Source organism: Chelonoidis abingdonii, chromosome 1, assembly GCF_003597395.2.
Source record: "Chelonoidis abingdonii isolate Lonesome George chromosome 1, CheloAbing_2.0, whole genome shotgun sequence".
Lineage (NCBI taxonomy): Eukaryota > Metazoa > Chordata > Testudines > Testudinidae > Chelonoidis > Chelonoidis abingdonii.
The window spans coordinates 159,239,623-159,253,136 of NC_133769.1; the positions used below are offsets into that span (position 1 = coordinate 159,239,623).

Here is a 13,514-nt window from a genome sequence, read left to right on the forward strand (position 1 = left end):
AAGACCCAGAAGCTCTGAGTCTTACCGGTAAGGGAAATACTCCACTTCCCTTCCCCCTCCCTCTCCCACCCAGACTTTCCTCTCTGGGCTAACTTGGGAGAGCTGATGCAATCTCTTTACATCACAATACCAAGAAGCCTGTCCCCTTTCTTCCCCAAAGAGACAAACCTCAAGCACAAGGAAACAGAGATGATCCTATCTCTCTTTCCCCCTCCCACCAACTCCCTGGTGCTGCCGAGCTTCCCTCTGTAGCTCTAACACAAAGAGAATCCCCTCCCCAGAGAGAAAACTCAAACACATCTTAAAAGAAAACTTTATAGAAAAAGAAAGAAAATACATAAGAATATAAACTCTGCATTCAAGAGATTATACAGGGCTATTGCTTATAAGAAAATAGGAATAAACAGTCTGATTCAAAAGATATCCAATTTAAACATTCCAGCAAGATACACACATGTAAATACAAAATACAATATAAACCTATTGCTTTTCCTTTTGTACTCACACCTTGGTAACAGAAGGGTAGAAAGAAGCTTGGAGATAGAAAGAAAACCTCTTGTCTCATAGCCGAGAGAAAACAAACAGACAGAACAAAAACAAAACCAGAAGTTCCCTCCCTCACTTTGAAAAATCCGGTTTCCTGATTGGTCCTCTGGTCAGGTGTTTGGTTCCCCTTGTTAACCCTTTACAGGTAAAAGAAACATTAACCCTTAGCTATCTATTTATGACAGGTTGAACTGAATTATTTTCCACATTCAAGTGAACCCAGGAATTGCCAGACTGGATCAGTCCTTTTGAGGTCCATCTAGGCCACTATTCTTCCTTCTGACCAGATGGTCCAAGAAAGGAGCAAGAAGTCCTACAAGGGACAAGTATGGAAGCTGCTTCTTAACCTTAGGCAGGTAGTGAAGCATGAGGATTTATAGCCATTCTACATTTGAGAATCTATTTAACATAACAGTGGATGTTTCATTAGGTATCTAAATGGCTCATGCTTTGCAGAATCCTGCCAAGCTCTTAGCTGCACTGGTATCCCTGCAGCACAGCAAAGAAAACCTGCGGCTGGCTCGTGCCACGAGACTTGGGCTGCTTCACTGCTATGTAGGTTTCCAGGCTCGGGCAGGACTGTGCTCTGGGATCCTCCCACCTTGCTGAGTCCTAGAGCCCCAGCTCCAGCCTGAGCTTGGAAGTCTACACAGCCGGGAAGCAGCCCGAGCCCCGTGAGCCTGAGTTGGCTGGCACAGGCCAGTTATAGGCGTCTAGTTGCTGCACAGACATATCCACTGGTATCTCAGGGCAGCGAGTTTTACTGGTTCAATTGTGTAAGAGTATTTCCTCTTAACATGACAATTGCTGCCTTTCAATTTAATTAAATTTCCCCTTGCTCTTTTACTATGAGAAAGGGTGAATCGAAGTGCTAGTCTACCTACTCTGTGCCATTGATTTCCATATATCGTCATGTCCTCTCTTACATTCTTCTCTCTGAACTAAATACCCCCAATCTTTCCAATCTCCCCAAATGTACGAGGCAATCTCCCAATCTTGCAAGCCAGCCTGTTCTCGTAAGACCTGGACCTCAAATCAAAACAAAAAACAAACCAAAAAAAAACACCAAGGATCTGAATTCAAACTCTGCATCTCTACTCAAGACATTTTTAACACTAACTTGCACACCCAAAAAGTTTATATCGTGCTATTTTTATTTCCTCCCGAAGGCTCCCCAAGCGCTTCACAAACTAGACAGAGACAGCCAGGGCCGGCTCCAGGCCCCAGTGCGCCAAGCGTGTGCTTGGGGCGGCATGCCGCGGGGGGCGCTCTGCTGGTTGCCGGGAGAGTGGCAGGTGGCTCCGGTGGACCTCCCGCGGGCGTGCCTATGGAGGGTCCGCTGGTCCCGCGGCTCCGGTGGAGCATCCACAGGCACGCCTGCGGGAGGTCCACCGGAGCCACAGGACCGGCGAGCGGCAGAGCGCTCCCCGTGGCGTGCCGCCATGCTTGGGGCGGCGAAATGGCTAGAGCCGGCCCTGCAGACAGCACCACTAAGATGCAGTTGCTCAGGGTGTGGTGGTGGGGAGGAAGGCAATTACACAGTACAGCATGTTCAGTAACAGTGGGGTGGGGAAATCTTTGCCAAGAAGAGTGGGACAAATTCCAGCTCTTAAGAAAAGGATGAGGGAACCTTAATGTCCCTGCAGAGAAGATGAGATTTTGGTCTAAAAGACTCACATACATTAAATTGCATGGATCTCATTTGATTTAACTTAGAGCTTGTTTACAATTACAGCATGGCAGCTGCATCAGAACAACTGCGCCATTCTAGTGCTTAGAGAAAACCACTGCTTCTCAAACTTTTGCATTGGTGACCCCTTTCACACAGCCAGCCTCTGAGTGCGACCCCCCCGGTATAAATTAAAAAACACTTTTTTTTTTTATATTGAACACCATTATAAATGCTGAATGTGACGCGGAGTTTGGGGGTGGAGGCTGACAGCTTGTGAACCCCAGGTAATAACTTTGCAACCCCCTGAGAGGTCATGACTCCCAGTTTGAGAGCCCCTGGAGAAGACGACACTTATGCTGACGGGAAAGCTTCTCCCATGGGTGCAAGTTCTCCCCCTCCCTAAGCAGTGGTAGCTATGTCAATGGGAGAAATCTTTCAGTGGGCAGAGCACTGTCTACACCTGCGGTTAGGTTGACATAAATACATCGCACAGGGGTGTGGATTTTCCACGTCCCTGCGAGACAGTTATACCAATATAAGTTGGTAGTGTAGACCACGCCATAGAAAGATAAAGGATCGAGTTCATTAAAAGCAATTCAGCCACAACTAGAGGCATTTATCAGCGGTGGACTGAATCCTCTACATGGGGGATAGTGGGGTCTGCCCAGCTTACCTCCCAGACAAGAATGAGGTTTACACAATCACACACCTATGGTTGAGAGCAGGGTTAATATGAACAACAACAGAGTATGTATTTGTAGTACTGTAGTGATTAGAGACCCTAGTCACAGACCAGTTCTGGGGCTCACCTGTGCCTTGTATTGACTATTCTTCCATTGAATCCGATGCTCCCAGCAATTTTTAAACTGATCATTTTGTTAAAGCACAATGAGCTCAGTGGCCTTTTGCTATTTTTCCAGCCTTGCACTGGGGCTGGGAGTCTGAAGATCTGGGTTGTATTCCCAGCTCTGTCACTGTAGGACTTGGAGACACTGCAGTGCAGATTTGTCCCATGTATAAAGCGGGGATAGTCCTACCGACCTGCAGAACTTCATGAGGAGTGAGAGCTTGCAAGGGGTAGCTCTGTAATGTGTGTGAAGCATTCTGATCCTGATGGGAGGCAATAGAGACAGGCAAAGTATTATTATTAGACCCAGATGCCAGTCCCAAAGGGCAGACTTGGGTTTTAATACTCTCATGGTTCAGTGGAGGGGTGTGTGTGTGTGTCGGGAGCCTGATATTGGGTCAGGTCTGTCTCGACATACATTGGGATTCCCCTAACATCATAACATGACCAATGATCACAATGGGGACAGGGACATGTGTGATTTTCCCTGGGTACACTTGCAAGACTGACTCCAGAGCTTTCTCTGCCCAATTCTGGATGCCTCATGTAAGGGAAGGTGAGAGTGTAGAAGGTTTCTCACAAGCATTAGTGGCTTTCATTGCAGGTAAGGATTTCTCCTACCTCCCCATAAACACAGGCCCTTGGGGCAGAAAGCCTGAGCTGAGAAACAAAAGAGAAGCTGCTGTGGAGAGCCAGGGTCATGAGCCAGAGAGTCTGGAAGTAGCCATGCTGCAGGTGCTGATGATAGGGGTGAAGTAGGGCTGGAAGCAGTGGCCCTGTGGACGCTGGTATGGGTTGTAGGGAAGTTAGAACCAGGGGTGCTCTGGACACTGGCCCGAGGAGGCATAGCGAGATTAGAAGTAGTTCTGAGTGCTGGCTATAGGCATGCAGGGGGGCCTCAAAGCAGGCTCAGACTCGATCCTGGTAAGAGTGTTTTGGGTATTGCTGGAAGTGGATGGTGGAATCAGCCTGCAGCAGCTGATATGAAATACGAAGTAGGGGGTGCACTAAGTGCTCATGAACACAGGAGAAGCTGGGGATGCTGCTGGATGTAGGAGCCTGGGGGTGCTGTGGTCAGTAGGGAATGGAAGCCTTGCAGGAAGCACTGCTGGAATTAAGCCACATTTCACTCCCACCACGGACACATCTACACTGCAAGCGGGTGTGTGACTGCACCTGGGGCAGGCATATCCACCTTAGCTTTAATCTAGGTAACAGCTAAAAAAATAGCAACAAAGAGGGATGCACCAGCGTGAGCATTGTATGGGTTGTATGAGCCACCTGGAACCCTGGGTACACAGCTTGTGTTGCCAGCCTGCCCCAGGGCCTGTGCTGCTGCATCTTCACTGTTATTTGTAGTGTGCTAGCTAGATTGAAGCTAGCACAGATGTGCCTACCCCAGCTATAATCACACCTCCGACTGTGGTGTGGACGTACCCCAAGAGGCAACATGCTGGGTATGCCTTTGATGCTGGGAATTCCTGGCCCGTGCTGACATGTTGTTGAAATGAAGGGAGTAGAGTGACCAGATGTCCCGATTTCATAGGGTCAGTCCCAAATTTGGGATCTTTTCCTTGTATAGGCTCCTATTACCTCCCACCCCCTGTCCCGATTTTTCAGACTTGCTGTCTGGCCAGCCTAGAAGGGAGTGTCCTTTCAAAATTGCCCCAGGTATGAATGCAACAAGGGCCAGCAGCAAGAAGTTTTAATGTGTGTGCAGAGTAGATAGATTTTGTTAAATATTAAGACAAATATCATTTTAATCATTTGCTATCTACTTCGACACAGTCCTTAAAACTCTCCCAGCCTAGAGGACAATTGCTGCTAAATAACCCTGAGTCTGGAAACAGGATGGAATGTAAGGGCCCCAGGGCCATGTACAGTGGAGGTGTTTCTCTAAGACTTTTAAGGAGCAATACTACTTCTTGAGTCCCACACACCTCACTGGATCTTTCAAATACCTTAAAAACCAAAAGGTCCATGTGTACTATTTGCACCTTAAAAATCTCCTGTCCCTTTTCATAAGAGTAGGCATTTGCCCCAGTGTCCTTGGCCCAAATTCTTTACCTCCTGTCCCATTGCCATGCAGTGTGTTGAAATACAGCCACCTTTGGCGTGAAGGACAGCAGCCACCCTTGCAACGGTGCTCTGCATAAGTGGCTTGTGTAGTGCTCCGAGGCCCACAGTCCTCATATACGAGTGTAAATAATTCATTAATTGTTATTATTACTTGGCTCCTTTGCCATTTTGAATGTAGCTACTGTGCTTTAATTCAATATTAACTGATTTCTGGAAAAAAAAAAACACCACAATATTGAGTGCTCTTGGTACTATACATACCCACCATGCAGACTAACTGTTCTGTGGAGCCTTTATTCAGTGCAGAGTTAAGTGCATTGAAAGTGGCTGCTGCTGTTCCCAGGAGACTGGTTGTGCACCTTTACCCCTCACAGGGCATGTACAGCAGCTACTCTGTGAATGGCACACAGGTAGTGTGTGTGTGTCACACGTGTGACACAATTGTTTTCCTGTAATTCACAGATAACAAAACAAAAAGCTGCCTAAATACATTAGCTCTCTACTAGGCTTGGAGTAGAGAAGATATGCAGCATGTAGCTAGAAACAGGTTCAGCTTTTCTAATGCCCTCACTCCTGACCTGCAGCACCACCTGCTGTTACAGTCCTGGGCTCCCCACACAGCCCTGCCAACGCCCCTCACTCCTGCCCTGCAGTCGTTTCCGCCAGCCCAGCTCTTCAACTCCTGGACTCCAAAGGTAGCTCTGCCAGTGCGCCTCTCTCCTGCTTTGTAATCTTCTCTATGACTGCAGGCCTTTCTTCCCCAACCCTTTGTCAGTGCATTTATCTCCTGAATTACAATGGTCTCTCCTCTCCTGGAATGCCATGCTGCTCTTTCAATGCACCCATCTCCTGATTTGTAATGCTCACCTGTCCTAGGGCCTCTCGCAGACAGACTACTAGGTGGTGACCAGCAGAAATGAGGCAGAGGTCTCCAAAGCTGTTTTGCACATTAAAACCAAACAAGATTTGAACTCAAGTGGATGTGGAACCAGGCTACAGCAGAAAGCAGCTGTACTCCTTCACTCATACCCAGGCCTCTTTCCTACCACTGTCCTGCCACAGGGCAGAAGGAGCCTGCAGAAGTTGCATGTTGCCACCAGCTATATATTTATTCCCAGTCACTATTGCTGGGCAGCATACATGCTTGGTTCTGCCCTGCTGATCTCACTGCTCAGTGGATCTACCCCTGCCTCCCCCTGCACTCAGAGACTAGCCCCTTCCAGGGAGTTACTCAGGCATCAGCTGCAGCTTCCCACACTTGCAACATCTTGAGGCTTCCTTCCCCCAACTCTTATATCTTTGCTGCTAACATAGCTTTCCCACCTTCCCCTGCTCCTGGTTAGATTGAGTGATTGGCAAGGCTAGGTGGGAGAGCCAAGCGCTTTCCATCCTCTCTTGGAAAGCTCCACTCCAAACAAAATTCTCCTAAGAAACCAGCAAATTTGCGAGAAAACACCTATTTAAGAGCAGAAGTAAAAAGGGTTAGATGTTTTTCTTCCCCTTAACACCTCCCTACCTCCTTCCTCCCACCTTTAAGGTCCACTTGCTTTTTCTTCATGGCCTGTTCAAATAAGGATTTGGACTCACTACACAGGAATTCGACATCAGGCATTTGTGGTGTCTTGGGTTTCTCTGGGTTTTTTTGCAGTGTAGATATACCCACAAACACAACAACCGACAAACAAACAAAACAAAGACTCACAGCACCGAGTTTCAGACCCTGGGTTAATTGATTTGGGCTCATGGGGCTTGGGTGACATGGGTAAGAACAATAGGGTAGACTGAAACCTGGCCAGAGGGAGGGTCTCAGAGGCCAGGCTCCAGCCTGAGCCCAAACATCTACACTGATTTTTTTGGCCCTGTAACTCAAGCCCAGTGAGTCAATTGACTTGGGGTCTGAGACTCAGTACTGCAGATTTTTCTTTGCAGTGTAGACATACCCTGTGTGTCATCACACCATCTTCGTCACAGAGCTATAGCCTCTCTCAAACTGAGCAGGAGAGGGAGTGTTGCCTAGCAGTTTAAACAGAAGACTGGAAGCTAGGGCACCTGGGTCCTGTCTCCAGCTCTGCCAACAATTCACTATGCATCATTGGGCAAGTCATTTCACCTTGGTTTCCCTGTCTGTAAAACAGGAACAATAGCTTCACAGCCCCACTGTAAAGGTGAGTTAGTGAATTTTGGTAACATGATTTGAGATCCTATCACAGTTACTTAGATGCTACAGAGATAGATAGATGGAAGATATGGACCCCAAACTGGAAAATTCCAATCTGGATTTTGAACAGCCCATATGTTGCGGGTGTTCTGATCTGCAGTTTTAGTTTGACCCATTACAAAGATGAGTTTGCTCACAAAATTCAGACCCAGATTTGGATTCTGAGCACAGCTAAAGTTTGGGATGCCTGGATGCGGGGTTCTGGGTCAGCCCACTTCTACTCCAAAGATTATGTTGTTAAAAGAAGTGCTTGTGCAGCGCAGAGATGGCAAGGTCATCTCTGCTCCCCTAACCCCCCTCATCCCAAGCCTCGCGCAGGAAAGGAACCGAGGTCTCGCTCCTACCTGGCGAGATGCGCTGGCTGGAGGGGTCACCATGAGGCTCGCTGGGAATCCAGAGCGATTCTGCACCTGAACATGTCAGCTGGGGTGGTTCGCCAGCAGCTCCCACCGCAGGGAGGAAATGGGTCCGACCCGGCTACAGGCTCGCTAGCTCCCTCTCCGGAGCGCGCCAGCAGGTGCCCTGACGGGCAGGAGCTCGCCAGACGTTCGCCCGGCTCCAGGGTGGATCCTGCTCAGCCGCCCACTGGCTGGATCGAGCCCTTTTATAGGCAGCGCCGGGAATGCAGCTCCGCTCGTGGCTGTGCGAAGGAGCCTCCTTAAGGCAACCCTGCCGGAGGGCGGTCTGCAGAGTGGGGATGCACCGACGTGCATCCCGCTGGGCCACCTTAAGCAGGGAGCTGGGGTAGGGGTGCGAGGGGGGGGAGACGAGAGGCGCGAGGGTACCAGAGCGAAATGCGGCGCGCGCCCATCCCGGAGTGCGGAGCCGCCGCGCGCCCCTGCGCAGCGAGTGACACTGGGCGCCCAGCGCGGGAGCCGGGAGGGGGGGCTGGCTAATGCTGCCACTGCCTCGCTGCCTCCCTCGCCTGGCGGGGGCAGGACTGTGACCGCTCTGGGCGCTCCCCTGTGCCTGCTCCGGCCGCAGGTCACTGCTGGGAGCGAGCTGCTGAGCCCGAGGCCGGGATCCCTGGGCAGAAGCAGCCATCCCAGCCCCCAGCCCCAGCCGAGCCATTCGCATCCCTCCCCCACTACGGAAGGGAGTAACTCCACTGATCACTGTCCCATATGTACCCCCCTACTCGGGGTGCAGAGCTGCACGGGGTCTGCCAACACCACAGACTAGGCCAGGCCTCCCACTCAGGTTTGAGCCCAATCCTCTCTACCCTCCCCACACAAATCAGTCTGGCTCTTGTGAGTAGAGACTCAGAGCCTGGGTCCTAGAGACCCTGCTAGTGTCGGGGGTCAGAGCCAACTGTGGCTTGGGTCCAAGCCCTGCCATTTTGCAGTGTGGACATGGCTCAAGCCACAAACCTGAGTCAGAAGGTCTGTGTGGCTCAGTATGGGCAGCAAAGAATCCTGTGGCACCTTATAGACTAACAGACCTTTTGGAGCATGAGCTTTCATGGGTGAATACCCACTTCGTCAGAGGCATGTAGTGGAAATTTCCAGGGGCAGGTATGCAAGTAAGCTAGAGATAAGCGAGGTTAGTTCAATCAGGGAGGATGAAGGCCCTGTTCTAGCAGTTGAGGTGTGAAAACTAAGGGAGAAACTGCTTTTGTATGTTGGCAAGCCATTCACAGTCTTTGTTATCCTGAGCTGATGGTGTCAAATTGCAGATGACTGAAGCTCAGCAGTTTCTCTTGAAGTCTGGTCCTGAGTTTTTTGCTGCAGGATGGCCACGAAGTTCTGCTATAGTATGGCAGGGAATTCTACAGGCACTTCCTTCAGATCCCACTGAGGAACTAGCACTAAGCAATGCACCATCTACTCAGACACTCCCTACTAACACCGGAACAAATCACATACCTTAAGCCCAACCAGGATTATTCTATCTACTACCAAGATCCACAAACCGGAATCCTGGAATCCCATCATCCAGGCATTGGCACTCTCACTGAAGGACGTCTGGATATGTGGATCTCTACTCAACCTATGCCACGCAGCATCTCCCAGCTATCTTTTGACACCAACTGATTCCTGAGAACTACAAGGCATTGGTGACCTTCCAGAAAACACCATCCTACCACCATGGATGAGAAGGCTCTCTACAAAAACATCCCACACACAGATGGAAACAAGCTCAGTGAACAGTATCCTGATGATGCCAAGCACAACTGGCTTGCTGAGCTCTGTGTCTTTATCCTCACACAAACTATTTCAAATATTGATGGCATATATATCTCCAGATCAGTGGCCACAATATGCCATATTATGGCCGACCTGGAACAACGCTTCCTCAGCTATCGTCCACTCCGCCCCTTCTCTACCTACGCTACATTGATGACATCTTCATCATCTGACCCATGGGAAGGAGACTCTGGAAAAATTCCACCACGATTTCAACAGCTTCCACCACCATCAACCTCAGCCTGGACCCATCCTACATGGGAGGTCCACTTCTAGATGCACGGTGACAAATAAGTGATGGTCACATTAACACCACCTCTACTGAAAACTACAGACCGCTATCTACTCATGCCTCCAGCTTCCATCACGGGCACATCACACGATCCATTGTCTACAGCCAAGCACTGAGGTACACGGCATCTGCTCTAACCCTCAGACAGAGACCAACACTACAAAATCTCCACCAAGCATTCTCAAACTACAATACCTGCACGAGAAATAAGGAAACAATCAACAGAGCCAGACGTGTACCCAGAAGCCTCCTACTGCAAGACAACCAAGAAAGAACCAACAGGACTCCACTGGCCATCACATAAGTCTTCAGCTAAACCCCTCCACGCACCATCAGGGATCTACACCATCCTGGACACTGATCCCACACTTTCAACAGGCCTTGGGTGGCAGGCCAGTCCTTGCCCAGACAACTTGCCACCTGAAACATATCTCACCAGTAACTGCAGCACCAGACATAGTACTCTAGCTCAGGAACCAATCCATGCACAACCTCGATGCCAACTTGCTCCAATATTACACCAGACACCATCACAGGACCAACCAAATCAGCCACACCATCACCAGTTCATTCACCTACACATATACCAATGTAATATACGCCATCATATGCCAGCAATCCGCCTCTCTATGTAATCGCCAAACTGGAGCTCTCTACGGAAAGGATAAATGGACACAAATCAGATATTAGGAATGGCAATATACAAAACCTGTAGGAGAGCACTTCAACCTCCTGGCCACACTATAGCAAGACTTAGGGTGGCCATCCTGCAGCAAAAACTCAGGACCAGACTTCAAAGAGAATTGCTGAGCTTCAATTCATCTGCAAATTGACACCATCAGCTCAGGATTAAACAAGACTGTGAAAGGTGCCAACTACAAAAGCAGTTTTCTCCTCCTTGTTTTCACACCTCAACTGCTAGAAAGGGCTCATCCTCCCTGATGAACTAACCTCGTTACTCTCTAGCTGCCTGCATTAATTCCTGCCCCTGGCATTCTAACTACATGCATCTGACGAAGTGGGTATTCACCCACGAAAGTTCATGCTCCAAAATGTCTGTTAGTCTATAAGGTGTCACAGGATTCTTTGCTGCTTTTACAGATCCAGACTAACACGGCTACCCCTCTGATACGTAGCACAGTGTAGACGCATTAGCACAGCTATGAGATCCAGGTGCACTAATTGTAAGCCCAGGTTTACAATGCAATGTGGCTGCTTAAACGCAGGCTTGGAAACACCAAGTCTGCAAGCCCAGGTACCTCAGATTCGGGTTTACAAGGAATGTAGACATAGCCATAGACACAGCAAAGTGTCAGTTTCTAGGACTCAGAACTGCAATAGTTTTTACTATACCCCATCCAAATCTGCTCCTCCATTCATTCTGCTCCTCACACCAAGGGCAGGAGTAACTCTCCTGTATATCACTCTCTATCCACTTCACTTGCAAAGCCCCCTATGTTGGTACATGTGTCATTGGAGAGGCAGAGTTACCAGTCCTGCCTGTTCAAAAATCAGGAGTGGCCCCACCCCAAATTATGAGATAATATATTTCTATCTATGTTACTTATGTGGCCCTGTTTCCATAGTATCTGAGCATCTCACAACTTTTATGTGGGTTGGCTGACCTGGGGCAAGTTACATCCCCTCTCTGTGTGTCAGTTTCTCCATCTGTAAAATGAGGCTAATGATTCCAACCTCCTCTGTAAAGTGCTTTAAAATCAACTGATGAAAAGCCCTTGATAAGAGCTAGATATTATTATGCTCACAGCACACCTGCGATGTAGGGCAGCGCTATTATCCTCATTGTACAGACAGGGAACAGTAAGGGGCTTGCACAAAAAGTCTGCAGTAGAGAAGGAAACTGAACCTCTGGCTCCCAAATTCTAGGTTAGGGCCACTGGGCCATCTGTTCCTATCAAACAGTGGGTGTGGGGACGTTGCATTTGGTTGCTGAACCTCTAGGCTCTACTTGGGTCATGGTTTCCAGATTTTCTCTGCAATAACCAGGGCAAAAATCTTACTTTTAAAAAAATGAAGCTGAGACTCCCATGCAGACTCTGAATTGCAGCAGTGGCGGGATTTAAGAAAAACACCAAATATCATGAGAGATGCAATAGAATTGTGAGAGTTGTCAACACTGAGCATAGTCTAGCCAACTGAGCGCAAGTGTGGGAGTCACAAAACTCCTGGACTCAGACTCCATGACCTTGCACTCTCTGTGCCTCCGTTTCCCGGCTTGTATAGTGGGGTGTGAAAATACTGCCTTTTCAGGGGACTTGAGAAGATTAGTTAGACCCAGCACTCTTTCCCTTCCTCAGAGACTCAGAGAGGTTCCACTACAGGGCTCTCTGAACTAGTACCTGTAGCAGTGGTGGCAAGCTGGGAGCAGGGTCAGTTGGGTGGGGACAGATCCCCTCCATTGGAGGGGTGATGGGTCATAGGAGGAATTAGTGGATCTCCTTTTATTTTTGTGATTGGTGGCTCTCCTCTCCACAGGCTGGCTGCCTCCCTTGGCTGGTTTGTTTCAGGGCAGAAGGGTCAAGTGGGGCTTCAAGTCTCCCAAGGGAGGTGGTAGAAGAATGACTTATGGCTTGTCCATACTTACAGCACCGTGCCGCTGTAGTGCTTGGTGAAGACACTACCTATGCCAACGGATGAGCTTCTGCCATGGAGGTAGGTACTCCACCTCCACGAGAGGCCATACCTATGTTGACAGAAGAAGCTCTCCCATCAAGGTAGCCCTGTCTACACTGGGAGTTATGTTGGGATAACACCATCGTTCTGGGGTGTGGGTTCTAGTTATACCAACATAAGTTTGCAAAATAGACCAGGGCTTAGTTTTCTTCCTTTAGCAGCTGTTCAAGCTCCAGGCTGGGGCTCAGCAGGCATAGAATCATGGGATTGGAAAGGACCGCGAGAGGTCATCTAGTCCAGTCCGCTGCACTCATGGCAGGACTAAGTATTATCTAGACCATCCCTGACAAGTGTTTATCCAACCTGCTCTTAAAAATCTCCAACGATGGAGATTTCACAACTTCCCTAGGCAATTTATTGCAGTGCTTAACCATCTGACAGGAAGTTTTTCCTAATGTCCAACCTAAACCTTCCTTGCTGCAATTTAAGCCCATTGTTCTTGTCCTCTACTCAGAGGTTAAGAAGAATAATTTTTCTCCCTCTGCCTTGAAAACTTGAAAACTTCTTCCTACTTGAAACCATTTATCATGTACCCTCAGTCTTCTCTTCTCCAGACTAAACAAACCCAAGTTTTTCAATCTTCACTCATAGGTCATGTTTTCTAGACCTTTAATCGTTCTTGTTGCTCTTCTCTGGACTTTCTCCAATTTGTCCACATCTTTCCTGAAATGTGGTGCCCAGAAGTGGATACAATACTCCAGTTGAGGCCTAATCAGCTTGGAGTAGAGCGGAAGAATTACTTCTCATGTCTTGATTACAACACTCCTGCTAATACGTCCCAGAATGATGTTCGCTTTTTTCCCAACATTGTTACACTGTTGACTCATATTTAGCTTGTGATCCACTATGACCCCAGATCCCTTTCTGCAGTACTCCTTCCTAGGCAGTCATTTCCCATTTTGTATGTGTGCAACTGCTTGTTTCTTCCTGCATGTATCTATTGGGTTTCTGGGAAGTGGGCGGGCGGAAGCCCACCCACT

At 48.7% G+C, this 13,514-nt stretch overlaps 1 protein-coding gene across 1 annotated transcript in view; it reads right to left on the bottom strand.

The window, feature by feature from the left end:
- Nucleotides 1-7,918, bottom strand: part of LOC116825979 (galactosylgalactosylxylosylprotein 3-beta-glucuronosyltransferase 1-like) — a 44,460-nt gene extending 36,542 nt beyond the window's left edge. Inside the window, exon 1 of the mRNA XM_032782416.2 lies at nt 7,707-7,918. The gene's annotated coding sequence lies outside the window, so the exon portion shown is untranslated. The remainder of the gene's footprint in view (nt 1-7,706) is intronic.
- Between the last annotated feature and the right edge of the window lie 5,596 nt (nt 7,919-13,514).